The sequence below is a fragment of the Monopterus albus genome, unplaced genomic scaffold (assembly GCF_001952655.1).
Source record: "Monopterus albus unplaced genomic scaffold, M_albus_1.0 scaffold20.1, whole genome shotgun sequence".
Taxonomy (NCBI): domain Eukaryota; kingdom Metazoa; phylum Chordata; class Actinopteri; order Synbranchiformes; family Synbranchidae; genus Monopterus; species Monopterus albus.
In genome coordinates, this window is record NW_018127900.1 from 185,862 (window position 1) to 201,154 (window position 15,293).

Here is a 15,293-nt window from a genome sequence, read left to right on the forward strand (position 1 = left end):
CCCCGGGGAAGACCCAGGACACGCTGGAGGGACTATGTCTCTCAGCTGGCCTGGGAACGCCTTGGCATTCCCCCGGAGGAGCTGGAGGAAGTGTCTGGAGAGAGGGAGGTCTGGGCATCTTTGCTTAGACTGCTGCCCCCGCGACCCGGTCCCGGACAAGCGGAGGAAAATGGATGGATGGACGGACATCTAAATGGCAGTATAAGCTGCAAATCCATATCACATTACCCTAGTCACTGCATTTCTAATGATTTCTAATTTAGTTTGTTTTTCATATTTTTTAATTTTGTGGGGGGAAAAAAATCTACTTTTTCAGTAAGACCCCAATAAAACCAAATAACTGACTGAACAGGATAACTATTGTATTTGAGTAAAAAAGAAGGAATTTGTGTAATAATAGGGTTAAGTGTAAGATTATTATATATTAATGGTGACTTATAACAACACATTAATAAACTTATTTATAGAATTCTCTGAAACTCAGAGAAACACCACTGCCATCTAGTGGTACAGCAAGTATAATTCTTGTCATAAGAACAAGTTGCATACTGTAGATTGAGCACAGTAAATTCATTGATATTGTGTTAAAAAAGAGACCTATTCCATAAACAAGGCTCAGTATAAGGTGCAGATAAAGGCACTCATTAACTACAGAGCAGGTAGTGAGCACAGATGGCTGGTCCACTGTATTGACTAGTCCCTATCTACAGTATATCTATAAGTCTACAAATGCCACCAGCTGTTACTGCTGCATCATATTTAAATTCTAGAGGCACACACTAACATACACAACTTCATGGTTAGCTGCATGCACACAGACACACACACACACGCACACAGAGTGAGTGAGAGAGACCTGCAGTGTGAAAACGAGTCTAACAAGGTCTTTACCTTTTCTGTTTGAGCTTTAACCGACAGAGAGTGCTCCGATGATTAGCATACGCTCTGCTCTGGTTAGTGGACAGGCTTGTGGTCCGAACACCTTAATGCTTTAGATGAAGACTAGATGGAACCTACTTATTTATCATTTAGCTTCCTCTCAACCATGTTCTGTGAAGGTACAATAGCTGCTTCTCATAAAACACTGAGACAGACACACACACACACACACTTCATGCAGGGTAACAACAGAATGAGAGCTTCAGCAAAGCTCTAACAACACAAACAGCCACCAAGCAATAACCATTTACACAACCCTCGGTTGTGATCCAGATTGAGCTATTCATCAGCTACAATGTTCTGATAAGAGAGAGCACACACAGTTTGTCTACAGACACACAAGCACATATTCCAGACACATGACACATGACACAGCCACAGTTTCCACATAAAGACCAACAAGAACGAAAGCTTGTAAGAAAAACTGACAGAACAGTTTCATCAAGTTTCTTTCTTGAGTCATTTTACTATTTCTCGCTCTATAATTTATTCCATCTTAACTTTTCACAGGCAAGTAAGAGCTGGATGTTGGGTGTAAAGAGATAACCCGAAACTGACATTAAGTGACAACAGTGAAGATCTAGCTAACGAATGGGGGCAATATAAAACAGTTCAACATGAAAACAAAGCTTAATCTACAAATCCTCAGTACAAGACAGAAGATGTAGGTTACGGTGCCTTCCTGATGCCCCCTGCACCCCAACTAATAGTTAGAGTTTCAGAGATCAGTCATACCCTCCCCTGCCACGAGGTTTGATGTCGATGGGCTTGTTCGTGGAGTAGGGAGAGCCAGTGCAGCAGGCATGACGGTAGCGGGCTATCCTTTCCAAAGATAAATAATCTGAGTGCACAGGCAAACTCATTTTGGCGAGGCTCTTGAACACTACTACACTCGTGTCAAGACAGATGAAGATAAAGAAAGAGAAGCTAATAAAGCTGATTGAGTAGGAAGAGAAAGTGAGTGTGAGAAGAGATGGGTAGGAGAGGAGAGAAACAGCTCAGCATGGGTGTGACTTGAATGGGGAAAAATGATGAAAAGAGATGGAGAGTGAGAGAGAGAGAGATGCAGGAGAGGGAGGAGCAAAGTGCAGTGGCAGAGCAAACTAGGTGATCTTTACTCTCAGATCATCACAAAGAGTTTTGAAAGCCTAAACAGTAGAATTTTTTAATGAGTATGTAACTGAATTAATATTAACTGAAGCATGAGTTAGTTTTCTTTGTGTATAATTTACATGTTAAACTAGCTGATGATTAGCACAAATGTGAAGAGTTGGACAAAATTAAGCATGACTGCAGTGTATTACTTAAACTGTGCAACTATTTTAGGTTAAAAATGTAGTTTAAAATAACAATAATACCAAGAACAACAAGAGTAACCGAACTCATGTCAGGGTATTATTTCTGACAAAAAAGTTCAATTTTATTTAATGAAGTTGAAGACCATCAGCCTAAAGCCCAAACTCACTCCCCCAACCTTAGTAACAGCTAATTTCCACCACTAGGGGGAGGCAGCGTACCATGATAAACAATCTTGAATCAAAGAACTTGCATTATAAGAAATCCATTGCAAACAAAAAGCACTGTAATTGGAGGCAACACTTTTTAAGTGTGGCAGATACATGTATGATGTTAATTTTTGAGCTCCAATATGTGAATCTCTGTACTGTTGTTGGCTGCTAGCTGAGGTCAGTCTCCTCTACAGGTACACAGTTACATCACCACAGCAGGTAAAGCAGTACAACTACCAGCAGCACAAACACAGAGCGGTGAATCTCTGCAGAGTTACAGCTTCTGTTCAGCTCTGACAGAAGCAGCCAGCATGTGACAACAGCTCCTGGGTGGACAGAGAGGCTGTCAAAGTTACGGATGAAATGACAGACACAACAGGCTTCTATGCTCATACTGAACATCTGAACATCACCACAAGAGCATCCCACACACATACATACACACAAGTGCAGACTGAGTGAACATATAATAAGCACACGCACCATAAAATGTACAGGCGGATTTAATGCGCACAAACCAACATGGATCTTTACAGTACGTCTCTTGATCCCTCTCAAAAACACACAACCTGTAACACAAGCATATGTTTGCCTAGCTGCTGAGCTGGCCACACACTGTCAGTGCCAGCGACGAGCTGTGACAGAGCAGCAGGTGATGGTGCGACTGTCGTCACTCGGTGTCCCTGAGGCTTAAAGCCATAAAAGCAGAACCACTGTATCTGAACACTGAACCGTTTACAGACAAGCTGCATCACCTTTTCAAATTCAACCCCCCCCCCAATACTAAAGAGAAAAAAAACATTTAAATTTTCCCATTTTAGTTTTCATTAAATTTATAAAACAACTAACAACAAATATCAATAAAAATGGAAATGTTTACAGACTGTACATTTATTGTGTTAACCTGATGGAGTGATCAGAAGGTGAAGAGAGTAATCAGTGATCAAAATGAACAGGCAGGGTTACAAACTCTACACATTAAATATAACAGTGTATAGACAATTATTTGGCTGGCTGTGTGCCAGAAAGACAGGGAGGGTTTTGTGAAGCACTCTCCTCTCATGACTGGCAGGATCAGCAACCTTGTTAGGGGCTTAGGGATGATTTAGCATGTAGCATGATGTTGCATAGCTATGACAGCGACAAAGGGGGAGGGGGGTTTGCTTTCTACACATCTGTCAGGTTCATGCGGCAACCTCTGAGGCTGAGAAATGATGTGGCAAAACCTGAAGTTCCTCAAACAGCCACTTGAGGCTGACTCCAAAAGGGAGTCAATACCCACAGACTCCCATGTTAAATCGCCCAACTTTACAGCAGAAATAAACATGTCACCCATTTAAATTATATTAAGACTAAAAGTTACACAGAATTAAGGACATGGCCGCTTTGAGTGGCCGGTGGGAGAGTCCTGCCATGGGTGGGTATCTGCTAGCTTAGAGTGCTCCAATCTGCCTCTTTGCCCATTTTTTGATTAGACCTAGCACCCACAGACTCCCATGTTAAATCGCCCAACTTTACAGCAGAAATAAACATGTCACCCATTTAAATTATATTAAGACTAAAAGTTACACAGAATTAAGGACATGGCCGCTTTGAGTGGCCGGTGGGAGAGTCCTGCCATGGGTGGGTATCTGCTAGCTTAGAGTGCTCCAATCTGCCTCTTTGCCCATTTTTTGATTAGACCTAGCAGGTGGGGTGAAGCGCTACAAATACGGTAAAAGCCAGACTTCAGATTCAAAACTGCTCTTCAGAAAAACAAAGAGTGATGTCACAGTGGGTTTATCCAGTTTTTATATAACAAACTGGCCACTGACCATAAAGTCATTGGCAGGTTTCAACAGCTGAAGAAACAAGCTCCATGTGAACTAACTGAAATTTATAGTGAATATGTAGTCGTTTTCATATAACTGTGTGCAGCACTTTGTCCAACTATGTTGTTTTTAAATGTGCTTATAAATAGACTGACTTGACTATGAGAAAATGATGAAAATAAGGTATAATGATGACTTAAAGCTACTGCTGCAGCTTAGTGCCATGGCAACTGTACCTCCGCTGCTGTTGAAAAAAATTGTATATTATTACAAAGATTAGATATTTGTTTTTAAGTATGTAAATCAGCAAAGATAATGTGATTAAGATAACAACAATAGATAGGTAACAGATTCCTGTGGCATTGTATTTGTGTAAATGGGGCAGCTCTCAGCCAGTCCCGCTGCTTGAAAACAGCTGTTGTTATGTGTGTCAAGGAGCAATTCCATCTCCTCAGCTAGACTTGCCTGCCTTTACAGTCCCCTGCTACCATGGATTCATGTTTATAATGTGGTTGCCATGGGGATCTGGCAGAATTCAAAAGGGACAGGTAGGTCCTCACAACCAATCAGCCTTCAGTTGCTAAGGACATGATGGCAGATTGTGTAATGAGAAAAAGAGAAAAATGACAGCGAGTGTCTCAGAGGGTCAAGGATGGAAAGATGGAGTGAAGCAATACAATCAGCACTGACTGTGAGGTTTAAGGATTTACATGTTAACATACCGTCAAAACGATGAAACTGAAACTGAAACACTTAATCGTAGGATGCGACTGTGGTTCATGCCAAAAATGACCTATTTACAGCAGCCATTTAATATTTCACAGCAGCCATGCATGATTTACCTGTACTCTATTTATACCTCCAACTGACTCGCAGACTGGAGACAAAATGTAAGCTGGCTGAACGATTGTCTCACAGGCTTACCAGAGCACCAAGGAGAATAGAAAGCATGAAAACATGCCCCACTACGAATTTTTGAAAAAGTCTTCAATAACATGACTGTGAAAGACAAGACTAAGCTCTTACATGTGCTGTGCAAGCGTGTACATTCACATGACATGCCTAAAGTGACTAAGGCTTCTGATTATTCTGAATAAGCCAAAATATATCTTAATAAAGTACCAATTTAAATAACATGTTATTTGGTAGGTCTATAATCTTGAAAAATTACTTTAGGGAGACTGCTTGTCTGAGCCAAATATGATCCCAGTGTTAGTAATTAATCTCAAAAGTGATTTTGTTGATGAAATTTGCTGTTCCACGTTGGGCATAAAACAGCACAACAAAATTCTCACCTGAAATGTCTTTTTGATAACTCTTTTACAAGCCTGTGGGTGTTTGTGTTTCTTTGGCTAGTATTTTATGTGTGCACAGACAATACACGCTGTGTAATAATATGATATAGGTCTTTAACTGCTTCTCATAACCTGGACTACCAACCAGTCCTAAGCTCTCTGAAGATCTGCTGTTAGCTCAGTGGTTCCCTAACTTTTTCTGCTCCCTTTTGTGGGTAAAAATATTCAGTTATGGACATCACAGACACTGCCTTGGCCTGCAAACTGACAGATTGTCGATGGACACATTAATTCACGATGAATGGATGGATGATAACTGAATATAGGCGCTCATGAACAGCAGAGCTTTATCAATAGGCTCTTACATACAAGACATGGACACACACAGTTCTAACCGCAGTGCACTGCAAGCACATGGTGAAGCTAATAGGTTTAACTTGGCAGCAGTCGCAGTGATGTCAGAGTAATCCCTCATTAAACCCTGATGACATCACCACACTGGTGAGTGTGCAAGTTAGGTGAGCCACAAATATGCAAATAATGTGCGTAAATAGAGATCAGAGAAGAGGAAGATGATAAAGTGGGCCAATTACGGACATGATCAAAATGGAACAATGAAGAGCGAATCATCTGTCTCAGGATGTGGACACCATGGTCTGAATTTAGTGTCAGCAGCATGAGCTGATCCTGTCAAGTGTCAAAATTAGAGTTTGGTGGTGTTGACGTAAATGCATAGGACTCCACTGTATATATATGTATCTTTATATTGCCATTATGTTATAGGAACATTTTGCTGACTTTAGTCTACTTCAGTGCCCTGCAGATCAACCCACCAGCTCAAGAAAAGCACATTTAGGAGGACATAAGTATCTAAGCAATGTGAATATGCTGTTAGAAGGAACAAGATCCATGTGAATAGTCAGCAAAGGGGGAGGGGGTCAGTATTAATTGTGTGTACCAAATTCAGAGGATGTTGTATGTAGATATTTCACAAATACTGTCATTGTCCCTGTTCAGTCATGTCCTGCTGAGAAAGTGTTATTCTACACCCTGCAATGTGAGAATCTTTCTCACTGGATGGATGAGAAGTGTAACAGTTAGGGTTATGCACGTGGGAGTGTATTTCCTCTAAGGAAGCACAGTACAATTGAAGTTGTAATATGCCAGTGCATGCAAAACACAGAATGAGCTGAAATATGTAGACTAAACATTGATTATAAAAAGAGCTTGGATATGCAGAGTTTGATATTGAAGTGTGACACCAATAAAATTGAACAAAAAAGAAACTAAAACAAACAATTATCAAAGATTTAACTGTTCAGGTTATAGTAACAGGGTTTTGTGTGAACTCCATAAGCCATTTACCTTCCTTTGCAGCTTTCCTAGAAGGCATTAACTGGAATTATAATACCGTATTAAATATTTCTAAATCCAGCAAGGTATGTGTGCACACGTGTGTGTGAGGGGAAACTCCCCCTCCCAGCCTAAGCCTTTCTAATCTGTTTGTACGCCTCCTCATAAACACTGTCGTCATCATGACAATCCTACTCATCACATCATCATCATCACAAACAATTCCCTCTGGTGATGAATGGTGTCATCATCATCATGCCTTACTGCTTATAAGAAATTATTCCCATAACATCTGTGATGTTCTGTTTTATGTATATAACATAGAGCACAAGAGGGGAGGCTAAACTAAAAACAGATGACTGAATCCGAGATCTACCAAGAATGAGTGTCATTTTCTTGGATAAGTCAACATACTGTATGTCTTGGAAATCAAAATCATAAAGTGATTATCTATTAGGTTGTGGTCTCTCACAAAAGCTGCAGGAAAATAAATCAAAGCCAGATGATCCCCCCCGCCTCAGACAGGGAGCAAGCCATAATGCAGAAAACCTTCAGTATTAGCTCATCTTAGAAGAAAACCTCAGGAATATTTTCCTTTAAACACTGTTCTCCATTTCTTTTTGTTTATTTTTTAGCTGCGGTAGGAGCACGTAACACGTCGTCCTCAGAGAGCTGCTTTGTTCCCGCAGGAAAGGGTCTGACCAAAATAACATCTGTTGGCTAACCGCAAGTTTTGCTTGGGTCAAACAGTGACGTACAAAGCTGTACAATGGCACTGCGTCTCACCACAGCCAGAGTAACGGCATTTTCTAATCTCATTGTATTTTGCCACTGAATCAGCAGTGACATTTGAATGACAGGAAAATTCTAAATTGTAATGCCCTTTGTATAAACAATTGTATATAGTAAACAGATAAGAGGTCCTTGATGGCACTTATAGTATCTATTAGGGATCCAACACTCTGATTACTCTGATTACAGATTCATCTGTTTTTTTTTTTAAGAGTGAATAAAAAGATTCCATCTTCAGGTTACATCCAGCCACCAGTCCAAAACCAGAGATGCGCAATTTACAAAAACGTAAAACATGCAAATCCATACATTTGAGAGGCTGAAACCTTTTTGATTTGATTAATCAACTAATCTTTTCAGTACATTTTATAATGATTTATAATTATGGACACACACTCACTTGAAAAACCACGCACTGATATTTCATCCTCGTATACTACTGCATTCACAGAAGCCAGACAGCTGATTTTCCTACTTTTCATCTTACATTGAACTAGAAGACATTGCCCATTACCATCTGCCATTATGGGCAGTCCGAGCTCCCACAGCCCCAGATTTATTTTCTAACATGCCACTTTTTGATTTAAGGTGAGCTCACAGAAGCACCTGCAGCTATCCCCCTCCTCTAATATGTCTGACTGCCATGCTGTATTCTTATTGATCTATCCAGCTTCGTTCTCTCTCTTGCCTCTGTCCTGGTGATGAACACAAGATTGAATGCCCCATCTCGTGGACAGTGGCAAGAGACAGCACAGGCTGAAATGAACAAAAATGAAATGAAATGTAATGTAATGAAATTACTGTAAAATCAGAGCTGCCTCAAGGCCTTTGTGCAGAGCTGTGGTGCTTGTATGCATTTCATACAGTAAGAAAGTTATGCAACTATGGTGTCATGTAGCCACACCTATTGTCCACACACCTGTAAAGAAAGCATTGTTTCTCTCTGTCCTGTTTCTTTTTATTTATTGAACATTTCAATTTATAAAAACAAAGGGGGAAAACAGTGAATGCATCCAGTCGTGAGCTGTTGTTAAAATAGTTAACAGTTGAAATCACCAAGCTAGAACAGTGTGAATGAACACATACTGTATGGAAAAGCACAAATGAGTCATATTATTATTACTACATTAGCTATTGTATTATTTTGAAATACACCAACTAAATAAGGTTGAATCATTTTATTTGTCTGGGTTAAAAAGAAAAGTTGTTATAGTAAATGATGTTAATGATAGTAATAGATCTTAACTGCACTGGCCTATTGTTGTCTACCAAAGTGAAAATGTGTTTTTGACTTTGAGATGCTGTAATGAGAAATGTCAACTCTGTCTGTATATACTGCTCATTCTGCACAGCATCACATCTGACCTGAGGGGTATGCTCGGTGGTCTGGAAGGTGTGTGTGGGTGTACCTTGTATTATTTACACTGTAGGGACCGAAACCTGTTTACACACTCACATTGTGGGGATTCAGCCGTCCTCATGGTGACCAGGTGCTGGTCACCACAAAGCAAATAATTGAATTTTAGGGTGACAACTTGGTCAAGGTTAGGTTAAGGGATGGGGTTAGGCAAGTAGGGTTTATGGTTAGGGTAAGTCTCCAGGAAATGAATGAAAGTCAGTGTAAAAGTACTGTTTGTGTGTGTGTGTGTGTGTGTGTGTGTGTGTGTGTGTGTATGCGCGCATAAGTGTGTTCAAAAACACAGTAGGTGTTCCTATGTAACACAAAAGAAAATAAGAAAGGAAATGGACTCAAGTGTAAATAAGTGGCAGAATAACAAAAAGAAGTGTAACTGTCTGAAAGAGAAAGTGGAAAATGAAGCAAGTGGAAGGCTGGGAAAAAGAACAGCCCAGCTTGGTTACAAAGAGCCTCAACACTGCCAGTACTGACTGACTCAGTGTGTGTGTGTGTGTGTGTGTGTGTGTGTGTGCTCAGCCAAAAAACACACACTAATAGCAAGATGTCCAGCAAAATAGGTGTGAAATAATGAACCGATCATTTAGCAATTCAAATGAGGGGCTAATTTAAATTCCTCTAAGAGAGAGAAGGTGAAATAGTTGAGTCTTTGTGAGCAACCCCAGTGCGTTCTGCTCTCATCACAAGAGCGCCTCAAACATATCAGAAAAAACAGGTCTGTCATGCTTCAAGTAACTTGATAATCGATTTAACACTGCACTGCCTCATGAGAAAGCTGGAGTAACAATATATTCCAGTTAGCTCACACCATCACAGCCGTTACTCACACATAGCCTGCATTTTAATATCCACTGAAACCAGTGAAGATACAATAATAACATGTGAAGGTCGCACTGTTCCACTCTGCTAGAATGGTCAATAAATGAATAAATCAGTACTGTTTTAAATGAATCATTTGCTCTAAAATAAAATATATATATACAGTGGTGTGAAAAAGTGTTTGCCCCCTTACTGATTTCTTATCTTTTTGCATGTTTGTCACACTGTAATGTTTCAGATCGTCAAACAAATTTATATATTAGTCAAAGATAACACAAGTAAACACATCATGCAGTTTTTAAATGAAGGTTTTTATTATTAAGGGAAAACAAAATCCAAAACTATAGAGCCCTGTGTGAACAAGTGTTTGCCCCCCTGTCAAAACACTGGTTTATCGCCCCTGAGTTCAATTTCTCTAGCCACACCCAGGCCTGATTACTGCCACACCTGTTCGCAATCAAGAAATCACTTAAATAGGACCTGCCTGACAAAGTGAAGTAGACCAAAAGATCATCAAAAGCTAGACATCATGCCGAGATCCAAAGAAATTCAAAAACAAATGAGAAAGAGAATAATGAAGCTCTATCAGTCCGGAAAAGGTTATAAAGCCATTTCTAAAGCTTTGGGACTGCAGCAAACCACAGTGAGAGCCATTATCCACAAATGGCGAAAACATGGAACAGTGGAGAACCTTCCCAGGAGTGGCCGGCCGACCAAAATTACCCCAAGAGCGCAGCGACAACTCATCCAAGAGGTCACAAAAGACCCCACAACAACATCCAAAGAACTGCAGGCCTCACTTGCCTCAGTTAAGGTGAGTGTTCATGACTCCACCATAAGAAAGAGACTGGGCAAAAATGGTTTGCATGGCAGAGTTCCAAGACGAAAACCACTGCTGAGCAAAAAGAACATAAAGGCTCGTCTCAGTTTTGCCAGAAAACATCTTGATGATCCCCAAGACTTTTGGGATAATACTCTGTGGACAGACGAGACAAAAGTTGAACTTTTTGGAAGGTGTGTGTCCCATTATGTGTGGCGTAAAAGTAACACCGCATTTCAGAAAAAGAACATCATACCAACAGTAAAATATGGTGGTGGTAGTGTGATGGTCTGGGGCTGTTTTGCTGCTTCAGGCCCTGGAAGACTTGCTGTGATAAATGGAACCATGAATTCTGCTGTGTACCAAAATATCCTGAAGGAGAATGTCCGGCCATCCGTTTGTGACCTCAAGCTGAAGCGAACTTGGGTTCTGCAGCAGGACAATGATCCAAAGCACACCAGCAAGTCCACTTCTGAATGGCTGAAGAAAAACAAAATGAAGACTTTGGAGTGGCCTAGTCAAAGTCCTGACCTGAATCCAATTGAGATGCTGTGGCATGACCTTAAAAAGGCAGTTCATGCCCGAAAACCCTCCAATGTGGCTGACTTACAACAATTCTGCAAAGATGAGTGGGCCAAAATTCCTCCACAGCGCTGTAAAAGACTCATGGCAAGTTATCGAAAACGCTTGATTGCAGTTGTTGCTGCTAAGGGTGGCCCAACCAGTTATTAGGTTTAGGGGGCAAACACTTATTCACACAGGGTTTTGTAGTTTTGGATTTTGTTTTCCCTTAATAATAAAAACCTTCATTTAAAAACTGCATGATGTGTTTACTTGTGTTATCTTTGACTAATATTTAAATTTGTTTGATGATCTGAAACATTACAGTGTGACAAACATGCAAAAAGATAAGAAATCAGTAAGGGGGCAAATACTTTTTCACACCACTGTATATCTACTACTAAAAAGACAAGCCAGCAGCTCAGCATGTCATTATTTACCAAAAACAACTGTACCAACAGAAATTAATCTGGACTTGATGCTGATGTACTATTAGCATAAATTTCAAACCTCTTGGCAGTATATACAGGTGTAAAATATTCTCTGTATGATGCACAAGCCCAGATTGGAAATCAATCAGGTATAAAATTATACAGAAATTGAATGAAGCAATTCTCTGGAGGAGATGAAAGAGGATACCTTGAACTCAAATGTCTTTTCTCCTTACTCACAAGTCTCCTGTCACTAATTGCACATACTCACAAAGTGGCCAGGTTTCTGAGAGAGAATGCAATAAAAAAAAAAAGTGTTAAGATGGGTGTGTTAGTCTGTGTGGCCATTCAGCAGGGAGTAACTGGAGAGCACCCTTAATAAGGGTGGGTACGTCATACCACCCTGCACAGCTGGCAAAGACTGATGCTGAGCAGTAGCTCCGTATTGCACGCACACGCACACGCACACGCAAGCTCAGTGCTGGTGGCCCTCTGGGACAACATTGAGTGATGACTCTGCCTCCTCAAAACTGACAGCAGGTCACTGCTGTCCCCAGAAAGTCCATTTTAAAAGCTCTGCCTCAGTTCCAACAAACTAAGATGGAGTGATAGAAACTAATCTAAAGTTTGACTGAGAACGACCTGGCGAGGTTGGAACCAATGACAATGTTCAGTGGGAGAAAGCCTCAATGAAAGGAGATAACAATGCCTCATGTCTTGTTATCTTACTAACAAAATGTGGTATGTCTGAGGAAGCCACCCTTGGGGCTACTGAGAAAGGAAGAGGGGAACAGGAAGAGGGTTGGGGGGAACTGGAAATTCCTTAACACACTGCCTAAGAAAACGCTGAGTCAAATAAACTGAAATACAAATTAAAACCATTTATTATCCACTGCCTTTACACACCATGCAATGTTTTGGATAGAGAGAGAAGTGCTGCAGCAACCAATTTCCAAATCCTGTTTTCTAAATATAGTTCCATCTATTCTCTCCCCCCTGGTCTCTGTGGCACTGGATTCACTTAATTGGATTACTAGACAATCTTTTCATTTCCTTTCTGGTTTTTCTTTCTTGACATTTACACAATCATACAGTATATCTCAGGTTATGCCTTGTGGTGCTGAAGGCAACACCCTGGACTTGCAGGCCGCTATGCATTATTGGTTATGCATGCAGACTAGAAGCATAGTGATCGATCAAGACTGCTGACTGCAACAGTAACCCTACATTAATGCAGGGTGTGTTTTTAAAAGAGAGAGTGCATTTTCCAGTAATGTTCGTTCATGACTTCAATACATCTGTAATGAACTCCACTGTGTTATAGTTATGCTCAAAGGTTCAACAAATACATTTGTGAGTTCACGCCTGAGGGGAGGGCATATATATGAATGCATATTCTAGACAAATACATTTACAGCTTGTGACTAAGCGCCCAGATCATATCTTTGGGTAACCTTTATAGGCTCTATTCCCTCAGTGCTACTTGGCTTGTACACCACAGGTCTGACACAGAAAGAAGGGAAGTTGTCCATTATCAAAATACAATGAATAATACAGATCCTTCTGAAAGCTCCTCTGGACTGGTACACACTCACATACTGTACACTACAGTGGTGCATAGCTTTACTGCAAGGAGAAAGAGGCCTGATACATTTTCAGGGACTAACACTGAACTCTGAAAACCATGACAGCCCCAGACTGTCGTTCCAACACTGTCACTAGATTTGCTAGATATATCCAACTCACCAACACAACACACTGCAGCACGCTGTAAAGTACATCTTAGTCCTATTTCTGTCACATTAATAAAGAAGTTAACAGTAGCAACAAAAGGCTATATTGAAGCAAGTGCGTGTTAAAAGTGACCTGATTTTGCAACCTTTCTCCTTATTGATCCTATGACATTTGTGAGAGCATTTACTATTAACCATATATTATTTAGGGCATATGGATTTCAATTGTAGCAACATGAGAGAACATCAGACGAGCGAAAGTTATACACAAATATTTCACTGTAAAATAAAAGAAAATCTGATATTTTGTGAAGCATCGAGGTGTTGAGGGTAGTAGCTTAATCAAAGCTGACTTTCCAATTACAAAGGAGACTCATCTTAACTTTCCACTATGGTCACCCATATTATACATGTGAGTTTGTTTATACAGTCTGACTGTGCATGTTTGATAATGTCTAGAGAGAGAGTTAGCATGTGTGTGTGTGTGTGTGTGTGTGTGTGTGTGAGCAAGGATGTTTTTCTGTGTTTTGTTTTCAGTATGTTCATGGATTACCAAAGGATATTTGACACCACTTCCTGATTAAAAGACCAGCCCTCTTCTGTGTATGTATGTGTAGATGAGTAACTGTGAGTAGCTGGGTGGACACGTGTGTTTTCACGTGTGCCTTGTCATCTTCACCTCTTTCTCCACATTTATTCTTTTGCGTTTCATTTACTTCTCCACAGCTCTTTTTTTTTTACTGTCTCTGCTAGAAAGGTCAGTAAATGGCCCTCTATATATTCAATTCAAAAATCTAGTCAATTCATTATGTGCTGTTGAATTACTCTAAAACCTAATTAAATGGCATAATCTCAGGCACATCTCATCCTCTGCAATATAAGCAGATGTATCAGTGGATGAGTATAGTTTGTGCAACGTAGATAGCAGACATCTTTCTGCACCATCATGTCAGTACACTTCAAGTCAAGAGTCTGAACACACTTTCCATTCAGTTCTATGGCCAAACTTTTGGCTGTTAGTGTACATGCATCAAACACCAGTATAAAGAGAGAGAGAAACACCAGAGGAAAGGATGAAATATTGTGTGCATGCCCGTGCTTAGCTTAAAATATAATTAAAATAAGGCAAAAAGAATAGCCAGTGGCCCAGGGCTGTTTTTGACTGAAAATAATAATGTGCCCAAAACCGTGGTAAAGTTTAGCAAGTGAAGAATGTGTGTGCATGTATACTGTCACACCACAGAGGAGTTTAGACAGGTAATACTGAAGAAAAATAGTCTGATAAATAGTATACAATCTACTTGTTCAACGCTATGAATGTGCTGAAAATTGGTTACATGACTAGCATGAGCAACTTAAACTACTGCAAAAGCGTGCTGGAATATGACCATAATTCACATCCCAACAGCCCACTCTAATGATATCACCTGCTTCTTTATGTACCTCCTTGTTTATATCATAATTAGGAGACAGCTATTCCCATAAGATACCAGGCCTAGGTTTGTCAAAACAAGACAGCAAAGAAACCCAACAGCACCGTTCAGTGAGAACTTTTTCCAATAACTTTTGTTCCTGAAAATCACTCTCACTGTTACAGTACTTCTGTGTTCTTGTTATTGCTGATTAGCCTGATTATGGATCAACTCAAGCATTTAGCGTGGGAGAAAATGACAGCAAATCGCTCACTTAACACTAAATTTCCATGAATATATCTGAGCTGAGCTGGGAAACCACACCACAAAAACAACACTCATACCCATAAATGAATCTGCATGCCAATTCACATTTTATGTCTTTTAAATTAGCTCATGCAACAG

General features: G+C 40.2%; 1 protein-coding gene across 4 annotated transcripts in view; it reads right to left on the reverse strand.

The window, feature by feature from the left end:
- pde4d (phosphodiesterase 4D, cAMP-specific) overlaps positions 1-15,293 on the reverse strand; it is a 153,586-nt gene that overhangs the window by 31,531 nt on the left and 106,762 nt on the right. The window lies entirely within an intron of this gene.